This window comes from Scomber japonicus, chromosome 18 (assembly GCF_027409825.1).
Source record: "Scomber japonicus isolate fScoJap1 chromosome 18, fScoJap1.pri, whole genome shotgun sequence".
NCBI classification, from domain to species: Eukaryota; Metazoa; Chordata; class Actinopteri; order Scombriformes; family Scombridae; genus Scomber; species Scomber japonicus.
The window spans coordinates 29114273-29136795 of record NC_070595.1 but is presented as its reverse complement, the minus strand read 5'-3'; the positions used below and the strand labels follow the sequence as shown (position 1 = coordinate 29136795).

At 40.1% G+C, this 22523-nt stretch overlaps 1 protein-coding gene across 1 annotated transcript in view; it reads right to left on the bottom strand.

The window, feature by feature from the left end:
- Positions 1-18834, bottom strand: part of LOC128378574 (NACHT, LRR and PYD domains-containing protein 14-like) — a 51385-nt gene extending 32551 nt beyond the window's left edge. The window contains exon 1 of the mRNA XM_053338140.1: positions 18705-18834. The gene's annotated coding sequence lies outside the window, so the exon portion shown is untranslated. The remainder of the gene's footprint in view (positions 1-18704) is intronic.
- Positions 18835-22523: the final 3689 nt, after the last annotated feature.

Sequence of the window (22523 nt, the reverse complement as noted above, 5' to 3'; positions counted from 1 at the left end):
AGCAGAAAATCATCATATCAGAGAAGCTGGAGCCACACAGTGTTTAACATTTTAGTTTGATAAAAAAAATGAGAATATGTATAAACATGCAAACACAGTCCTGGTTTATACTTGAGTTTGGCTTGTTTTTGTGTTCCTGGCTGCTTCCTTCTTTCCTCCACAGTCACACACTGCAGGACTGTAACTCAGCTGCAGCATCAACTACTGTCAAACAAGTATTTCTACACTGTGCTACTACTTGGAGTTTGTGTATTTCCTCCTGCGCTGACTGTAGATGAGTGTTTTGTCCAGCAGGTGTCGCTGCTGCGTCAAACATGTTGATGGATGATGTTTCTACTGTCAGTTTATCAGATCAGATAAGAGCATGTTTACTATTGATTTTTACATCCAGCCTGCAAAGATTTATTTATATATTTTATTTAGACTATTTGTAAGAGACCATGTACAGAATTAAACATAGACGTTACCTCTTCAGGTGCTGTAGTTAGCTTCCAGCTCATTTTCATCTGCAGTCCCTCAGCAGGTCATAATTAAAACATATGAACAGAAACAGAACAGCACAAAACAATGGTTATTTAAATTCTGTGTGGAAGCAACATGAAACGCTGCTGCTGCTGCTGCTGCTGAGAGAAAATGAGTTTTGAGAATCCAGATTTAGAAATATGGAAGTCCTTAGCCCAAATTCATCCAGAAGAACCAGTTTGACTCAATTAAACTATAATAATAATGATAATAATAATAATAATAATGATAATACAAACAGACACCATCAGAGGTAAAAAATCTACTTGCCTGGAGTCAATTTTTACTTTTCTCTATACAAGTTGTTTTAGTTATTAGTGATTATTAAATAACAACAGAGACTAAAAGTAATTGTCATGTTTAATTGAAGTGAAATGAAACAGAACAAGGACACAGAGTATCATTGATGTGAAGCAACAAACATTCTTACATATTAAATGGTTTGATCCATCGTCCATATTTCACTCAACACTAAATTCTTTGATCAGTCCAGTTTCATTCAGATAATGGATTAGACTCCCTAACCTGATGGTAAATACATTCTTTACATTCAAGCTTCCTGATTTCTCTCTTTTTAATGGTTTTTAGTTCTCCAGAGTATTTATGGCAGTGAAACATTATCGGCTCCACTGATTCCTCTATTTGACAGAGGTCACATGATCCTGATGGATGTTTGTTTCACACATCAAACTACTAGCTTACTCAATATTCTTCGATGTGTGTGAGGGGAGGGGGCTATGCTGTATGATGTACTTTATTTTTTAACCACTGCCTGATCAGGAAAGTCAGTTGCTAGATTTATTAACCTGACATGGTGTTTTAGTTGCTTCTGGCAATCAGGCAAATTTTATTGTTGAACTACGCTTTGTCTTCTACCACCAACACTCTCAGTTAGAGAAAGGGTGAAAAAAAGTGTAAAGGAGAACCCATGACTGAATTTGTCTCGAGGCCCAAAATCACTAAATCAGCCAATGATCATGTCAGCTGCATAATTAAGGATTCAGCTTTATTACAACAGCTGAAATATGTTATAGGCTTATTTATTATTTTGGCTGCTTCAAATAACAGCAGAGCTACAGCCTGATATTAGAGAGGAGGATGCAGCTGAACAATATCTGTTTATATTGTTACAGTGTTTTTACCTTCATGTAGAGAACAGAAGTTAACTTGGGGTGCAGCTGAAAGAGGAACTGAACAGTGGAAGAGAAGATGTTCTTCATGGAGACGGTTTACAACATGTGTCTGTACAATATGTACAAGATGCAGCATTATTACAGGCTGTGAAACCATGTGGCCGAACCAAGACAATTTCATCAGCTCAGTCAAATCACCTGTTATCTTAATGAACATCTCGGATGCATTTGTTTCTCAGGCTTTCTTTATAGTTTGTAAATATCATCTTATAATAAATTTTGGCTTCATAGTTTTGTTAGGTAACTTACCAAGGTTATGTGTCTGGTTACCTGTCTATACACATAATATACCAAATTACCACTGTTTAATATTTCCAGCTGAGACTGTGAGAAAACTACAACACATCATCATTATTTCTACTTTGCTGCTCTGACTGTGGTAAAACAGCGACGTCTCACTCTCTCCCAGCAGTAATCCTTCTCCTGCTGAAAGTCACAGTCAATTCTCTTCTGCTTCATTCATTAGTTTTAGTCCTCGTTAACTCTCAGTGTGATTCTGAGACGCTTGATAAATATGAGCCCAGACTCACAGTCTGACTTATAACACCTGTTTTTATCTTTATCCACATCAAACCGCTCATATATAACAAATCTGTCAAGTTCTGACTTCAACAAAATCCAGAGATAACTGTTCAGTTTGCAGTCAGTTAAGAGACTTAAGTGAAGATGACAAAATCCAGATCCAGACTCCAGATGGATCATCAGGATCCAGCTGATCCTCTCTCAACACTCCTGGATGTTCACTCTCACTCTGACAGAGATCATCACCAGCTGATGAGAGAAGAATAAAGAACAGAGGAGATAAATGAGTGTTTAGTGAGACTCACTTGATCAGCTGTAGCACATCCAGTATAAAGAGCAGCAGGGACTTCAGTCCTGTTCAGACCAGAAGTGGAACAGCTGTGCAGCGTAGCTTGCTTCCTTTCAGCTCTCATGTTAACGTGTTGGGTTAGCGTTAGTTTCTACAAACCAAGAACATGATGAATCTCTACGTTTCAACAATATGAATCATATCAACATTAGTAAAGTGATGTAGATCAGATTTGATAGTGTGACAGTTTGATGATGAAGACCACTGTCTCTATACATGTTGTAAGGCTGTCAGCTGTAATCCAGCTTTATTTCCTGCAGACATCAACACAACAACAGTTGTTTTCACATCAACTCAAACACATGATCACAACAAGCTTCTGGCTCATCTGAAGCCTGTCACCATTCTTCTCTCACAGCTTCACTGAGGAAAGCAGCACTGAGAAGGTTGGAGCTTCACCAGGAAATACTGGATCTTTGCTTTCATACTGACTGTGTTTAATACTAAACTGCTGAAACCAGCACAGACTGACTCCAACTCTCTACTGACCTCAGATACTCCAGTCTGTAGCGTGGAGTCTTCTGAAGATCAGACAGCAGCTTCACGTCTGAATCCTTCAGGTTGTTGTGACTTAGATCCAGCTCTCTCAGATGAGAGGGGTTGCACTTCAGAGCTGCAGCCAGATAATCACAGCTGATCTTTGACAAACTGCAGCCAAACAAACTGAATAAAGAATAAAAAAGTTCATGCTTAAAATCATTCAATGTTTCATGTTGTTTCAACGTTTCATAATCTGTTCAGAGCTGAAGAAGTATAGAAAGTACAAGTTTAGGAAATGGAAACTCCATGAACAGGATGCAGGTTAAAAACTGTCAAATACAAACAGTGCTCTCATTAATATTAATGACAACATGCTGATACTTCAATAAGTCATAAGTAAGTTTTTATATTGGGATACATTAGAAAATAGTTAATCTAATGTAATGCCAAATTCAACATTAAGGTCATTAAATTTGTCTGTTTTGGGACAGATAGGGAAATGGAAAAGGAGAAGGGGAGGGAGGAAGAGATGGAGAGAGAATGTGAGGTTGTTTATATCTCAGTTGTATAGGCTATCTTTATTTGTTTGATTACCCTACCTGCTCTACGTCATTAATAGAATAAAATAAAAATCTATTTTTTGCTGTTTTGCACTGGCCCACACAGCCTAAAAATACTAAAACCGGGTACTTTTTTTATTTCTACTTGAGTAATTTTTAATGGGAGTACTTGTACTTTTACACAAGTCATTTTAATGGGAGTACTTTACTTGAATATTGATTTTCAGTACTCTACCCTACCACTGATCACTTGCAAGGGCTGTCTGATAAGCTATCAGTGTAAATGACTCTCATAGTGGTCTGTTAATAACAATTCCATACAAAGCTTTATTTTCCCTTTAGTTCCGTTAGACATCCACTTCCTGTAAGCTTTTATTTTGACAGTCCATTGTTTTAATGTTTTGGATTTATTTTGAAGCTGGCTGAGAGTCTGTACCTTGACATAAAAAGTGGCTAATTAATGGTGTGGATGAAAGGGTGTTTATAAGTTATTTTTGTGATAAGTTAGTGAGACATCTTGATAATTAAGTGCGTAGCTTGAATGGGAACAAGGTATTGTGTGTTTTGTTGTACTTTATTAATGTAATGGTAAAGGTAACGTTGAAGATGACGATCAAATGTAATGTTTAAATAATGCTAGATTTATAGCGTTTATTGTGCTTTTGATATATGTAAGTAAATATTTTTATTAATGCCTGCCTGTATAGTTACACTGAATTAAATTAATGTTTATGTTTGTAATGTATGTTATATATACACTCATTTATGTATTCATTTAATAGCACCTGCAGCTCTTGCCATGTTTTCAGAGAGTAAAGTTTAATTTGAATGAACATAGCAGATAGCATCTACGCTACTTTTAAACTTAAAATAAGATTTTTGTGCACATTATATAACTCGGCTTCCACAAAACAGTTAACGTTTTCTACAGTTTCTTTAAGAATCAGTCATCTTTTATAACAACACACTCAACTATTCAGTACAATACTGAAGATATCGAAAACATTTACTTCATGGATGTAAGTTATGTATGTATATAAATGAGGTTCAGTTGTTAAACATTAAGATCAACAATAGCAACAGACAGTCAGTGAACTGACCTCAGACTCTCCAGTCTACAGTCTGGACTCTTCAGAAGATCACACAGCTGCTCCACGTATGAATCCTGCAGCTTGTTGTAGCTCAGAGTCAGCACTCTCAGATGGGAGGGGTTGCACTTCAGAGCTGAGACCAGAGAAGTACAGCTGGTCTCTGACAAACTGCAGTCCCTCAACCTGAATATACACCATCATAATATTCATGTCAATATGTATGTGTGTGTGTGTGTGTGTGTGTGTGTGTGTGTGTGTGTGTGTGTGTGTGTGTGTGTGTGTGTGTGTGTGTGTGTGTGTTCTGAATGATTAATATCAATCATTAATCATTAAAACACATTAAAGAATATGAAGAAATATTTCTCCTTCATCAAGTAAACTTTGCCATTGGCTGCAATCATATAGACTGGTATGTTTGACCGATTACAGATCATTTCATTTCTTTGTTCCTTCAGAAACTTTCATAGATCAGGTTTGCTCTTTGCTAAGTGAGATGAGCTGATGTCACTCTGTGTGTATGCTGTCTCCTTACTGGACAATAATTGTTTAATCTTTAACCCAGCAGTTTGTGAGTGTGTGTGTGTGTGTGTGTGTGTGTGTGTGTGTGTGTGTGTGTGTGTGTGTGTGTGTGTGTGTGTGTGTGTGTGTGTTTGTGTGTGTGAGTGTGTGAGTGTTGTTAAAGATCAATATCAATGTTCAGACATTAATATAATAAAGAAATATGTCTCCTTCATCAAATAAACTTGATCAGTTTCAAACAGATATTAGTTGAGAGGATCTTCTGTTAACAGATGTGACTCTTTACCAAAATTTATCAACATTCATTTACTTCAACAACTAACAGTGAACATTTTCTACAATTGATTTAAGAATCAGTCATCTTCACACTAAACTGTAAATTACTGAACATATATTTTTAAAAACTAACTTCATAGATGTAAGTTATGTATGTACATAAATGAGAGTCAGTTGTTAAACATTAATAGTAACAGACAGTTAGTAAATTTACCTCAGACTCTCCAGTCTACAGTCTGAACTCTTCATAAGATCACACAGCTGCTCCACGTCTGAATCCTGCAGCTTGTTGTTACTCAGATTCAGATCTCTCAGATGGGAGGGGTTGTACTTCAGAGCTGAGACCAGAGAAGCACAGCTTGTCTCTGACAGACTGCAGCCCCACAATCTGAATGAAGAATGAATGAAATTATGCAGATTAAAATCCATTTATAATCCAATCAGATGTGTTCAGGTTTTAAATGTGTAGTTCAACATTACTATGTCCTCATGAATGAGCAGATGAGCAGTACTACAGATGGCGACCATTTTTTGAGACAGTGTGAGTGTTTTTGTCAACTAGGCTCACGTGTGCGACCTGCAAAATTTGACCACTTTTTTGTAAAATGCTTCCAGTGATCGAAGGGTCAGTTTGTAGGCCATCCAACATGATAGATGCGGTCGGCCACCTTTACACCTTTACACTGGTGCTGCAGCAACAGAGGTCTACACTCTCTTTGTGAAGAGGGCCATCAGGGGGGTGAGGAGCAGGTTGGGTTTTATTCATGTTACTTCCTCATTCCCAAGAAAGATGGGAGACTGAAGCCAATTTTGGATTTGAGGGGGCTGAATAGTTTTTGAGGCCCCTGCATTGCAAGATGTTGACTGTACCACGGGTTCGACAGGCCATCCTCCAAGGCGACTGATTTGCCACAATCGACCTAGCGGATGTGTATTTTCAGATCCCAATATGGGAAGAGCACAGATTTGCCTTCAACGGTAGACCCTTCGAGTTCTGTGTCCTCCCATTCGGCATATCACTTGCCCCCTGTACGTTCACAAGGTGCATGGATGCTGTACTGGGATCCTTGCGTTGGTAGGGTAGTCGCATCCTCAATTACCTAGATGACTGACTGGTGTTGGCTTGCTCAGAGGGGCAGTGCCGCAGAGATGTAACTCGTAGAACTTAGAGTAACTAGGCCTGCACGACAACAGGAATAAGAGCAAGCTCCAGCCCTCTCAGTCCACAGAGTTCCTAGGCATGTGTTGGATGCCGGGGCAGGAATTCTTACCATGACTCCTGTGAGACAGGCTGCCCTCAGGGCTTGCTTATCCCAGTTCCGACTTGGGGCCAGGGTAACCTGGAGACGAAGTCTCTGCCTCTTGGGGTTGATGGCAACCACAGTGCATGTCATACGTATGGCTCTACTGAACATGCGCCCAGTGCAGTGCTGCCTCCTGGGCTTTGTGGAGAGGTGCCCCCCCGTCTGAGATTTGTACCTTTATAAGGTTCTACTGCATGAATGTGGCAGCCGGCACCCTGTTCACTGAGAATGTGCTAGGCGTGGTGCAGTAGGACATGACTAAATATACCATGCTTCCGGTGCCATAGCTCTTAAGAGCACTTTGGCTCGGAGTGATGTCATTTTCTTTTCTTTCTAGGCTAGCCTGGCAGACTAGGTGACCTTCCACCCATTTGCGGCTGGCCTTACCGTCTGACGGGGCCAGCTGGGCCTGGGTGGCTTCTTGCGCCGGGGTCATGGGTGTGTACATAGTGTAGATTTGTACATAGTTCCTTGGTTTGAGCATGTTGGTGGCTCTGGTCGCGGTGATGTCTCATTTGAATTGTCTGCTGTTGGTATTCCTGCAGTTGCAGCAAGGTCTGCTTGGTTTCCTCGCGGTGTGTCTTATAGAGTCCCCATACATATGTAATATGTAGGATGGAGAGGCGGAATATTTTTGATGTCACTAACAGCATTGACTTTGTCACAAATACTCCAAACACACTAAACTGTTCAGTAAAATACTGATAATATAGAAAAACTTAACTTAAGGAATGTAAGTTATGTATGTACATAAATTAGGTTCAGTTATTAAACATCAAGATCAACAATAGTAACAGACAGTCAGTGAACTAACCTCAGATCCTTCAGTCTACAGTCTGGACTCTTCAGAAGATCACCCAGCAGCTCCACGTCTGAATCCTGCAGCTTGTTTTTACTCAGATCCAGATGTCTCAGATGGGAGGGGTTGTGCTTCAGAGCTGAGACCAGAGAAGCACAGCTTGTCTCTGGCAAATTGCAGTAACTCAATCTGAATGAATAATAAATAAAATCCATTTAGAATCCATTTATATGTGTAGTTCAACATTACTATGCCCACATCAATGAGCCAGGCTCCAGGCAGCGACCATTTTTTTAGTGTGAATGTTTTTTACAACTAGTCGCACATGCAAAATCTTGTTGGAAAAACGAGGAGGACGGCCACCTGTGTCTGTTTGTGTGCGTGTGTGTGTGGGAGGTGGGGGCTCCTTTCATTAGTTTAGCGCCCTCCTGTGTCTGGTGGTGGTAAATATAATGGCGCTCACCTCTTTTACCGCTGACGATCTGATACACTGAAACCCAGTGTTGGGCACGTTACCTTGAAAAAGTAATTAATTATAGGTACTCATTACTTCTCCCAAAAAGTAACTGAGTTAGTAACTGAGTAACATCAATGTCAAAGTAATTAATGAATAAAATGAATAAATAAATAAAAAGACAGAGAGAAAAGCGCTTGTTTGGTGAGGTCTGAAGAAGTAATGGTGCATTTTTTTTGGCAGTAATGGTAACAGCGTTGTAACGGGGGAAATTAATTTGATTACTCGATATTGAAAAAAGTAACGCTGTTTATTTTTAACGCCGTTATTCCCATCACTGCTGAAAACAGCTCTGTGATTTCCTCAAATATTAAGTCGTGAAACTGCTTTTACTGAAATTAAAGTGCAGGTTATTTGAGTTGTCCTATGTCTTTTCTTTCTTTGAGTGAAGGAGTCTGTTAGCCATATTAACTGGTGTGCTTCGCGCAGTATTGTTTGAGAAGTAATGCGCAACTATTGTAATATGGTGACTGCTTCAGTGTATTGATTTTATTCCTATTTTAATGTGTAGGGCAAGGAGCTGTACGGTATATCTGATCATCAGCCACACTGATGTGTTTTTATCTAACAGCTGTGCTGACGAATAAATTATATTAGTTGAGATGATCTTCTGTATACAGATGTGACTCATATACCTTAACAACTAACAGTTAACATTTTCTACAGTTTCTTTAAGAATCAGACATATTTTATAACAGACTGAAAATACAGAAAAAAATTACTTCATAGATGTAAGTTATGTATGTTCATAAATTAGGTTCAGTGGTTAAACATTACGATCAACAATAGTAACAGACAGTCAGTGAACTTACATCAGACCCTCCAGTGTACAGTCTGGACTCTTCAGAAGATCAGACAGTAGCTCCACATCTGAATCCTGCAGCTCGTTGTATCGCAGATCCAGCTCTCTCAGATGGGAGGGGTTTGACTTCAGAGCTGAGACCAGAGAAGCACAGGTATCTGATGAACTGCAGTCCTCCAATCTGAATAAAGAATAAATGATGTAGATTAAAATCCATTTATAGTCAAATCAGATAGGGCTGCACAATTAATTGAATTTTAATATCGATTTTGGCTTCCCACGATCAAATGAACGTGATTGAGCAATATTGAAAATGCGTATCACGGGTTTGAGCATAGCTCAGCCGGTAGAGCGCCCGCCCCATGTGTTGAGGCTATAGTCCTCATTGCAGGTGACCCCAGTTCGAAGCCCGCGCCGAGCGGTCTTATCCTGCGTGTCATTCCCCCTCTCTTTGCCTCCTGTTTCCTGACTATCTCCACTGTCCTGTACATTAAAGGCAAAAAGCCCGAAAAAATATACTTTAAAAAAAAGAAAAAAGAAAATGCGCATCACAAGACTGCATGAGCCAATCAGAGCTGCTCCCTGTTTCTTGGATGCAGTCTGAAAGAGTGACGCGTGAAAAATACACCGATAGACGTCGGTCGAGATAAAATTTCTAATTTAATAAAATGTCAGGCACAGCTTGTCCCTCGAAGAAGATCATCATCCGTTATTTGGAGATATTTCGGTTTAAGGTGAGTGATGTTAATCAAGAACAGATCATATGTAAAGAGTGATGTAGAGTTGTGTCAGTGCCACAACTAACTTATTCAACCACCTGAAAACACATCAGAAACTCCAATATGATGAATGCATGAAGGCCAAACACTACAACAGTTGGTAACGTGACTCATGCAACATCAACTCAAACGTTCATAGAAGTGAGTCTGTACAACGCTTCACCATATCCATTCAGCTCACAAAGACTCATCCAAATCACAGATGCAAGCACATTTCATTTGGCCAAAGATATGTGCTCAATAAACACAGGATACTGAATGCTTCAGGTGAATGGTAAAAACACTGGACAGATGATATGCTATCCCCTCACGCAGTTATTTCTATTCATATTTTTTTTAAATGAATATTATTATTATCATTATTATATAAAATATAATACATTTTAAATATTTAAATTTTTCTATAAAGAGATGCACTAAATTTTGGTGAATAGGAGGACCAAATTATTTTGATTTAAAGATTTGCACATTAAGAAGCATTTACATTTATGACAATAAATATATTTTTTGTCATTAAAATCAATGAATAACACCTATGGTACTCTTTAAATGTGTAGACAGCCCAAAAGCAAGGTATTGCTGGAGGGAATGTGGTATGATTGGTGATCACTCCCATATATTCTGGGATATATGGGGTCCTAAATTGGTTCCTTTCTGATATAGTTAAAATTTGGGGAATTGACCTCGCGCTCAACCCGAGACACTTTATATTAGATCTGGTTGCAGAGGAGGTATGTACTAGAAACCACATGTATCTGCTGCATGTACTCCTGATGACTGCTGGGAAGATGGTGACACTAAATTGGATGAAACCACAGCTGCCCACATTAGAACAATGGAAACAGAAATTAAGGGGAATATATGGGATGGAGGCTATGACTGCCCAAGTACAGTTGAAGATAGATCTTTTTCAACAGAGATGGCTGCCCCTAACAATGTATTTTTTGAGAGGAAAACTAGAGCTGTTCTAATAGTATCATTATGCCTTTTATTTATTTGTTTATGTTTTTTTCATACTTTCCTAGTATTCATTTTCTACCACATATGCAAGGTCCAATATATTTTGTCTAATGTTATATCTACATGTAAATTCTGGTGAGCTGCCAAGTGATAAATGTTTGTGTTTGTTTGTGCTTCATACAAATAAAGAATAATTAAATAAAAATAAAAATAAATAAAATCAATAACTAATCGTGATATTAATCATGATCTCAATATTGATCAAAATAATCGTGACTATGATTTTGGCCATAATCGTGCAGCCCTATAATCAGATGTGTTCAGGTTTTTATTGTGACATGAATCCCAGTTATCTCTGGCATTGTTGTGAAAGGATCTTAGACCTATGCGATGAAAACACAGTATGTCTGCTGGGTTGTAGTATTGCTATTCTTGCGAGTAGGCCTACTGCTGCCATACGTGATGCTTCATTATAATATTTATTACCAACAACCAAACATACTCCTTCCAGACCGAGGTGGAAGGAGTTCCAGACTCAGGCGCTATTTTCTGGTTGGCTTCAACAATTGTTAAACATTAAGATCAACAAAAGTTACAGACAGACAGTGAACTTACATCAGAGTCTCCAGCCTACAGTCAGGACTCTCCTTAAGATCAGACAGCAGCTTCACATCTGAATCCTTCAGCTTGTTGTTACTCAGATCCAGCTCTCTCAAATGGGAGGGGTTGCACTTCAGAGCTGAGGCCAGAGAAGCACAGCTGTTCTTTGACAAACTGCAGCGATACAATCTGAATAAAGAATAAATTATGTAGGTTAAAATCAATGTATAATCCAATCAGATGTGTTTAGGTTTTAAATGTATAGTTCAACATCACTATGTCTATTAAATCAGCTCTACTTCCTGTATTTGGTAGTTTAGTAGGTGTGTGTAATTAAAACATGCTATTGGTGGTCTCTTCCTAACACAGCTGCACTGTAGGAAATGACTTCATAAGTTCAGCTGAAGCTAATATGAGGATTTGACAGTCTGGTAGACTTTGTCTGATTCAAATATTTAGAACAAAATTCCCTCTTTGAGTTTGGATCCCTCCACTGCAGCTCAGCAAGGAAACACTGAAGAAACACAAACATACTTACTTGATATGTGTAACTCAGACTGCTGAAGCCTCATATTAGTTTAACTCTTGGCTTTTATTTTTTTATTTTCTTGATCATTTGGGCTGTGTGTTTGCTTATTGGCATCAAATTTTTCAAGGATATTCTTTTTAATATAATTTTTAAAATTTTAAACAATCACTTATAATAGGTCTATAATACACTGTATAAACAAAAGTGTTCCTCTTAGGGACCAAAATGTCCCCATTGAAACCCATTATAACTTTTGACAACCCCCCCCCCCCCTGTTAAAAATAACACTTTGATACATTCCTGTGTTCTGGGCTTTCATTTTAGAGCCAGGGCTTCAAAATTGTAGTTTTTAATTTTAGTTTAAGATCATTTAACTGTATTTTGCAGTATTCCACATTCCTGCTCATCCTGTGTTATGAAACACAGCAGACCAGTGAAAAACGTTTTGCTCCACTCAAGGGTGGTGCGAGCGTGGGTACAATGTGAAAACTCCTGTTTCTGTCAAGAGGACAGAAGTCTCAGTGATGACAGCCATAACAGTCCTGCAGAAAAAATGACCGCCAATCCAGACAAGCAATGTCCACTCTACAACAAACCACACCCCTCAGGAAGTGTCGTGGTTTTAGGAGCAAATCTTTGGATGAAAGGAAAGCCTACCTTAGAGAGAAGAATATTTGCTATAGGTGCTGCTCATCAACAAGGCACCTAGCCAAAGACTGTGGGAAAAATGTTCAGTTCAGAGAACGCAAGAGCAAATGGTCATGCTCCAGTGCCAGCTCCTTGGATAACTGAGACCTCTGCAACCACGAGGGATCAAGGCGGGAAGCAAGAGGAAGGAGCTCCTCAAACTGTCACATCAAAATGCACTGACATCTCTGGGACTACAGAGATCATGCTCCAAAATCTGCCTCGTCGGAGTTTATCCAGCAGGCCAGAGAGAGAAAGAGCGGTCAAAGCTTATGTTGTTCTTGATGAGCAGAGCAATAAGTCCCTGGCAAGAACAGAGTTCTTTGAACTCTCTGGAATTAAAGAGGGCACAGCAGCATACACCCTGAAGACCTGCTCAGGAGTCATTGAAACTACGGGGCAGCGAGCTAATAATTTCATCATGGAGTCACTAAATGGTAAAACTCACATTCCACTCCCCACTGTAATTGAATGTAACATGCTCCCAGATGACATGTCAGAAATCCCCACACCTGAGATCACCAAACATTACATTAGTCTAGAGCTGGGATTCTGTCATGGACAGAATCCCAGCTCTAGACTCCTCGACAGCCATCCTCATCTTGCTCAGCCGAGACATACCACGGGCACACAAGGTTTGAGATCAATGCAATGGACCCCACAACACTCCCTACGCCCAGCGCCTCAACTTGGGCTGGGTGATTGTAGGAGAGGTCTGTCACAAATCGGATTGTGCCAATGTCTACTGAACTCATGTGCTGAGTCACGGACGTACGTCTCTGTTTGACCCTTGCACTAACAGTCTCCACATCAAAGAGAAGCCTGATGCACCAGTTCAACACCATCACTTCCCAAAGGCTAACCAAAAGACCTGTTTGATGAAAGAACATGTGATTGCCTTCATGCAGAACATCTTCGAGACAGGTCATGCTGAACCAGCCCCAACACTCAGAGGGGAACAAGAGTGTTGGTACTTACCAATCTTTGGAGTTTGTCATTGGCGCAAGCTGGGTCAGGTGCGAGCAGTGTTTGACTGGAGTGCCAAGCATGATTGTGTCTCCCTTAACGACATTCTGTTGAGTGGCCCTGACCTAAATAACACACTCTAGGGGGTGCTCACTCACTTCCTTAAGAAACCTGTGGCGGTGGCTGTGGATATAGATCAGATGCTCTACTGCTTTAAGGTTCACCTGCTGTTGCCATATACAGCTTGAGAAGAGCTGCTCTGCAAGGCTCTACAAGGGTTAAACTGTGGAATTTTTACACAGAACAAGACTGTGGATTTTAAATTCCTGAAAAAAAATAATTATACAGATTTGAGCTAAAAGCAAATCTGGAAAATCTATGAGCCAAACATCTGAAACTTTAGTGAAGGATTTTAACTAAATATATCTAAACTAAATAAATCCAGCAAAGTTACAGTCAGTGAACTGACCTCAAAGTCTCCAGTTTACAGTTTGGACTCTCCAGTCCAGCACACAGAAGCTTCATGTCTGAATCATTCAGGTAGTTGTAGCTCAGGTCCAGATCTGTCAGATGAGGGTTGGCCTTCAGAGCTGAGGCCAAAACTCCATAGTGAGTCTTTGTGAGATAACAGCAAGGAAGTCTGTAATGACACATACATTATAACATATCATGAAAGAGATATAATGTCACCATGTGGATCAGTTTACCTTGTTACAGTGCAGCCCCTACTTCTAGTTTATGAACTAACAGCTTTCACCTGTTGAGATCTCAGTCAGAAGTAGGAGAGGAGCAGCAGTAGGTTGAGTCTTGACTCTCAGGCTACGTTCACACCGCAGGCCTTAATGCCCAATTCTGATTTATTGCTCAAATCCAATTTTTTGTTTGATTGTTCATATTACACTTCTAAATGTGGCCTCCTGAAGTGACCTGCACGCTCAGTTGATCATTAATGGCGTCACGCACAGAACAGTGTTTACAGAAGTGATCATGGGAACAGAAACGGCAACAGCCGGTGAAGTTACTGGTAGTCTCATTTATGGTCTAAAGTTAAAAACAGTCTGTGGCGGTAAATTTGTGAGCGGGTGATGTTAAAAAGGAGGAAGAGGGGCAAGAGGGCCATCTGGCATACTGGGCATTTTCCCAGTGGCCTAGGTGGCTAAAGACTACAATGAAAGAAAATCACACTTTTTAAAATGACATAATTTTGTTCATTGCCAGTGTAATGCCAATGCAGCTGTGTGTCTGTTTATCAGAGAATCCAATCATTTTTGACCTGAAAACCCTCACCCCACAGTCTCTATTCATGTTTTTGTTGTATTAGGTTGAGATAACATCCCCAGAAGAGGAGAGTGTTAGTGAGAGAGAGGAGAGAGTCGGCGAGAGAGAGGAATGTGTCAGTGAGTGAGGTCAGGAGTTCACAATATACTTACTAGAGAACTACTCTTGGAAGAGTTAGCATCTGATCCATCAACACAAAGGCACACCCAACAGGATGAATGCTGCTTTAAGATTCATTACTGTGATGGAGTGGTGGCAGTATTTAATGTGTCCACTCTCACTGATTCCCGTTAACTCATTGCATGGCCTTTTAAAGAGTTGCACAGTTGGTATACACATTCAAGAGCTCGAAAAGGTGAGCGTTATCGAATGTGGTGGGGCAGTCTGGTCCAAAATGACAGGGCAGATTTTTTTGTCCCAGTCCGCCCCAGCATATGAGTCACATTTGATAATAATAATACACATTTTTACAAAGTTACCTCAATACACTTCTCACATGCAGGCCTAGACTGTACCCTTTGATTTAATTTCAAGAAACATTCTCAATATATGACCCAATATATTCTTTATATTTGAAGAACTAAACTACTAATCTACAATGATTTATAATGTTAATCACATCTGGACTTACCGAGCCTTTCTGCAGTTTCTCACAGCTGGGATCAGTCTCTGTCGTCCCTCCACTGATGTGTTGTACTTCTCCAGGTCCAACTCATCCAGAACCTCCTCTGACATCTGCAGCATGTAGGCCAGAGCTGAGCAGTGGATCACAGAGAGTTTCTTCTCTGATCTGTTCTCTGACTTCAGGAACTCTTGGATCTCCTGATGTACTGAGCCGTCATTCATCTCCATCAGACAGTGGAAGATGTTGATGCTTCTGTCAGGGGAGATAAACTCATTGTTCATCTCTTTCAGGTTGTTGATGACTCTCTGATTGGTTTCTGGACTGTTGTCTGTCCGACCCAGCAGGGCTCCTAAGACACTCTGGTTGGACTCCAGAGAGAGGCCATGAAGGAAGCGAACAAACAGGTCCAGGTGGCCATTTTTATTTTGGAGAGATTTCTCTGTGGCTCCCTTCAGGAAGTCATCCAGAGATGAGTCACTGTAGTCTTGTCCCAGGAAGTCCTTCAGTACCTCTGTGTTCCTGCTGGTGTAACAGTGGTACATGTAGACTGCAGCCAGAAACTCCTGAACGCTCAGATGAACAAAGCTGTAGACTGCTTTCTTCTTGAGTTTCTCTCTTTTGAAGATCTGTGTACAAAATCCTGATAGCACTGCAGCCTCTGTGACATCAATACCACACTGCTTCAGGTCTTTTTGGTAGAACAGGATGTTTCCTTCCTGCAGCTGTTCAAACGCCAGCCTCCCCAGCTTCAGAAGAAGTTTCCCATCGGCCTCCATCAGCTCCTCTGGACTCGTGTCATGTCCCTCTTCATACTTGTTCTTCTTCCTCTTTGTCTGAACCAGCAGGAAGTGTGAATACATATCAGTCAGGGTCTTGGGTAGCTCTCCTCTCTGGTCTGAAGTCAACATTTCCTCCAGAACTGTAGCAGTGATCCAGCAGAAGACTGGGATGTGACACATGATGTGGAGGCTCCTGGATGTCTTGATGTGTGAGATGATTTTGCTGGACTGCTCTTCATCACTGAATCTCTTCTTGAAGTACTCCTCCTTCTGGGGGTCAGTGAAGCCTCGTACTTCTGTTACCCTGTCCACACATGTACGAGGGATCTGATTGGCTGCTGCAGGTCGCGAAGTTATCCAAACGAGAGCCGAAGGAAGCAGCTTCCCCTTGATGAGGCTTGTCAATAGCACGCTGACTGATGTCTTCTGTGTGACATCAGTCACAACCTCACTGTTGTTGAAATCCAGTGAAAGTCTGCTTTCATCCAGGCCGTCAAAGATGAACAGAACTTTACAGACAGCGAGTTTCTCTGCTGTGAGCTTCTGTAATGTCGGATAGAAATGACGGATCAGCATGATCAGACTGTACTGCTTATCTTTGATCAAGTTCAGCGCCCTGAACGAGAACAGAATCAGCAGATGGATATCTTGGTTTTCGGAGCGCTGTGCCCAGTCCAGAGTGAACTTCTGCACTGAGAAGGTTTTTCCAACGCCAGCGACACCGTTAGTCAGAACAGCTCTGATGTGTTTCTGTTGGTCAGGTAAGACTTTAAAGATGTCCTGACACTTGATTGGAGCTTCATGGAGGGTCTTCATCTTGGAAGCTGTTTCAAGCTGCCACACCTCATGTTGGGTATTAACCTCTTCACTCTGTCCCTCTGTGATGTGAAGCTCAGTGAAGATGCTGTTGAAGGGGATTTCACTTCCTGCTTCTTCAGTTCCTTGAACCACATGTTCACATGTGCTGCTCAGACTGATATGATGGTCATCTAAAAGCTCCAGCAGACCACTTTCTGCTGAAAGAAGAAAACATTGTGGAATTAAAAAGAAATATTGTCTGACTGTTAATGTTCAGTAGGATAGAGGAGGTAGATTCCTGTTTTCAGAGATGATGACATCAGCAGACAGATCTTCAGTCTTACTTTGTACAGTGCTGGTCTGACTGTCCGTCTGCAGTCCAGCTCTGGTTCTGGGTCTTTCTGCACACTGGGGACAGGAGGAGTCTCCTGATGAAGCAGACTGGTCCCAGTATGAGGTGATGCACTGTCTGCAGAACCAGTGTCCACAGCTGGTAGAGACTGGATCCTTTAGGACGTCCTGACACAAAGAACAGCAGGACAGCTGCTCCTCCACAGAAACAGCCCTCCTCTTCCTCTCTCTGTGGACATGAACACGTTCTTTATGATACATGACATTAGTGGAGGCCGACCGACAGCTCACAAGCTGCATGCAGCTCTTTCCCCACATAAACAGTCCAGACTGTCAGTATTTACACAGTTTTCCTGTTCTTCAGGCTCTGAGATTCAACACATTCAATTTGAAATAAAATACTATATACATAAATTGCAAGAGTTCAAATGTAATTAAACAGACACAACAATATGCAAGCTAGGCTGTTTCTATACATTTACATGACCTCCTCCCATATTTAGTGTCTTTGAACAGAAACACATTAAGACACAGTCTGTATTACATGAGACCAAACATTGTACCTGCTGCTGCTGTCCTTTAGTAAATAAGGACAGACACAGTTTGACTTGTTAGTAAATCTTTAGTAAATATCACCCTGGGTTACCTGCTGCTACTTTACATTTATTGACTGGAAAATCAAACAGCAATAGCAGCCCTATCTCTGTCTCTGGTTAACATGAACATGAAGATCTGTTGGAGATTACAGCTGAATGGAAGCTACTTCATTATTTCTTTCCTTCATATCTACACTACAACCTTCATGAAAACGTCTCACTGAATCATCTTCAGCTCAGTTTACAGTAGAAACAGTCTCTTACTTTGTGTCTAAGGGTCCAGGTTCATTACTGAAGATTAGAGGATGCTCTTTAGACTGGTCACTCTTCATAGACAGACAGCTGGATATTACAGACTCTGATCTCTGTCTGTGCTTCTTAAATCTGGAAACAACAGATGTTATACATACAGTACATCATTACTTCTTGTAGAGAGCAGATATAAACACATGTAATATGTCATATTGGCACTATTCACTTCATCACAACAACTGATTTTGTTTATATTTCAGTTATTTTTGTTGTATACAGTTGAAAACAGATGTGAGAGTAAAGATATTTAAACTTCATGTATAAACTGAATGAATCTCCTGTAAACTCAGTGTGTTTGTAGAGTGTGATGCATGCATGTCGTCTGACTGCATCATTTACACACATTTTCATGAGCTCCACGGTTTTGATAAACACATCAGCTGACACTTTATACTTATGCTTATGCTGCAGAAGATCTTCAGACTCTCACTAATAACTGATGGAGATGGTTGTAGGAGAGTGTGTGTTGTCAGTCAGTGATGTGTGTAGTTTATAGTAGAAACAGTCTCTTACTTTGTGTCTGAGGGTCCAGGTTCATTACTGAAGTCTGGAACATCATCTTTAGACCGGTCACTCTTCATAGACACACAGCTGGATACTCCGTCATCCTCTTCCTCCTCCTTCTTCATCTTCTGGAGTCTGAGAGGTAAACCAGCAACACTGCAGACACACACACATACACAGCAGGGGTGATTGCTCTGAGACAACAAGAGAAGCTCACTTTCCTCTAAAGTTTCATCAAATAAATTGTCACAACTGTCATATTAAATTCACACTAAAATTACAATTTACATTATATTAAATTTGCACTTGAATGTGTTCGATTTTACAACTATGTCATCCTGTAAGCACACACTGGCAGTCTGCGCAGACTCAGAGCTTCAACGGTGTTCAATGAGGCTTCTCCCAACAGCTGTTTTGAGCGGGACAAGCCCAGATAAGACGCTCCTTGGATAATGCGACTGAGCGTCTCTAGCGGTCAATGGAGCAGTGGGCGCGTCGGACGCTCTGCTGCTGTATGATGATTGGAGGAAATGTTTGGAGGGCTCAAAGCCCTTGATAGACAGCTCAACAGCCAACTAAATAGTCGGTGTTGAGCTGAATCTCAGGAATGGGTCTCAAAGAACTACATTTCCCAGAGTGCACCAGCAGCAGCAAACTGGCTGCTTGTTACCTGATCAGTCATTGTCACTGATTTGGAGCACCTGTGAAGACATGGAGGATCTCAGTCATTCAGACAAACAAACTTCAGAGAGAAGAAGCCCCAAGTTCACTCATAGGTTCAATCCAAAGACGCCAATGGTTGGTGAAATGTTTACTTTCATGGTGTTTGAAATGCCTCTTAATATGTTCAAGTTTATGTTTAACTGCTATATAGATTGGTTAAGGAAAACATAAGTAGTATTGACTTCATTGATTTGTGTTAAATGCTAAAATAATATTTCATTTTGAGTTTGAAAAATTAAAAGTATAAGATACAAAAGGATAATACAAAGTTAAAAATGTTTAAAAAATTCTGTTAACTTAAAACTTTACTAAAAATTTGGAAAATTCATGAAAGTAGATTTTTCTTTCTTCCATTTAAAAGGCTTAAGTGGTTAATTCATTAAAAATGTTTATTAAAATGTTAACTTTTGTTTCTGTCTTTAAAGGTTTACAACCTAACTTACTGAACAGACTAATCGACTGACAAGTTTGACTTGTTAGTAAATATCACCCTGGGTTACCTGCTGCTACTTTACATTTATTGACTGGAAAATCAAACAGCAATAGCAGCCCTGTCTCTGTCTCTGGTTAACATGAACATGAAGATCATTTACACACATTTTCATGAGCTCCACGGCTTTGATAAACACATCAGCTGACACTTTATACTTAGATGACTGAAACTGCTGCAGAAGATCTTCAGACTCTCACTAATAACTGATGGAGATGGTTGTAGGAGAGTGTGTGTTGTCAGTCAGTGATGTTTGTAGTTTACAGTAGAAACAGTCTCTTACTTTGTGTCTGAGGGTCCAGGTTCATTACTGAAGTCTGGAACATCATCTTTAGACCGGTCACTCTTCATAGACACACAGCTGGATACTCCGTCATCCTCTTCCTCCTCTTTCTTCATCTTCTGGAGTCTGAGAGGTAAACCAGTAACACTGGAGACACACACACATACACAGTATAATAAACCCAGTCCTGCCTCTCAACTTAGTAGCTTCTTATTAGTTTACAAGACTTTAACTACAACCATGTGTGTTTTCTAGTCATCACAAAGATAAACTTTGACACTGGTTTAAATCCAACAAACAGACTTTTCTCCTTTTAGTTTTGTCTGGTAAAAAGTTTTCAGTCATCAGATGTCTGGATCTTTAACAACACGACCTGAATGCTGAGGCCAGCAGTGGAAAAATTTAAAGTCCATGTAAAGAAAGAATAAATATGTGTATCTGAGTTTGACATACAACAGAAAAGTGTGTTGTTAACCACCCTGCCAAATTTGAATGATTAAAAAAATTGACAAATATATGAAATTAGGCTTCAAAGTTGTGTAAAACTTTCTCTGCTCCCAAATGCTGTGGGCGTTCCCGCTGAGTCCACTGAAACCCCGCCCCCTACCAAGTGTCACCTGTCAAAGTCACCACCTCTACCAGAAACATGGACGCTAGGTCTGAGAGCTTTCTGTTGCTAACTCGGCTGCTAGCTCGGTGGCTAACTCAGCTAACTGGCTAACTGTAGACTGTAGTAGTAGTAGAGTGTGCTGAATGTATTTCTACCTCTACAGCAGCAGGGGCGGGTTTATGCTAATCCTAGCTCCACAATTCAAATCTAGACGGTTGAAATGCTTTTTACACCTTTTTTAGAAATACATTTATGACCTATTTAATGTGTTTCGAAGAAAATGACTGAATTCAATTTAAAGGACGAGCAACACTGGGAAACACTGCATTGTATTCTCACATAGAGCTTAATACAGTTACATTATGTTCAACTAAACTAAAAAACTAAAATGTTGAAGCCCTGGCTCTAAAATGAGCCCAGAACACAGGAATGTATGAAAGGGTCATTTTTTGGCAGGGGGGTCAATAATGTAGTTATAATGGGTTTTAATGAGGACATTTTTGTCCCTAAAGATCCCAGAGGAACAATTTTGTTTATACAGTGTATTATATACCTATTATAAGTGAGTTATTAAAATAAAGAAAATATATGTTAAACAGAATATCCTTGGAGAATTTTATGCCATTAGTATGAACACAGCTCAAAGGATCGAGAAAATCAAAAATTAAAAGCAAATAATTCCTTAGTGAGGCACAAGGTCAACTAACAATTCAACTTAAAAATAATCATCAGATTGATCAATAATAACAGTAATCATTATTTACAGTCCTGATATTAACGCTCACCTGCCTCAGACTTGTTTTCTTCCTTCTGTTCTGATGACTGTGAAATGAAGTCTGACTGATGTTCACCTTTATTCCCTCCCTGTCTGCTTCCTTCTCCCTTACTGGAAGTCACATTTGTGTATTTAGTACTTTATGGGACATTTTATTGTATAATCATTAACCTTGTTGGGACAAAGAACAAAGTCTAGTCTAATACAGTTTATCTTTATGGATTATATTGATGCTGAATTGATCAGAAGACTTTGGACATATGAAGCCTTTTATCTTGTGTTTCTAGAGTTTTATGTTTTTGAGGAAGTCTGGGCTTCCCTGCTTAGGCTGCTGCCCCCGCGACCCGACCCCGGATAAGCGGCAAGAAGATGGATGGATGGATGGATGGATGTTTTTGAGGACACGTAAAGAAAATTTAATTTATCATATTTCTTAAAGGGAGTTTGGTGTAATGTTGTCTCCAGAGAGCACAGGGAGCTTCAGTTGGATTAAAACTCATAATATTAATGGGTTCAGGTAACTGATAAGGTATGATGAGGTTGTCTGATGGTGACTGCTGTAAGTTACAGCTTTAATGATTTTTGTTTTTGGTAATTCTCCATAGGCTAATTTAGTTGAGAAACTAGGAGTTGTTGCTGCCGAGTAATTATGGGCTGACCTACTGTTATTGTTGGCCTTTATCATTCCCATCCCCCTCTCTCGTTTCTCACCGTCATGTCTATGCATGTTTTTGTGTAATGAGGGACTTAACTTTGTCAGGCATTATTGTCAGGTTCCAATGAAGTGGAAGGTGATGGGAAAATGCTTATAGTTACATATACACTCTTATCTAGGAAGAAGTTTTTTTGATAATGGGTGAACTTTCATTTTTAGTTTGGAACTGTGGCGGACTGAATGCTCCTCATAAACAAGCCAGTACTCTGAGCTTACTGAAGAATAGAAATGT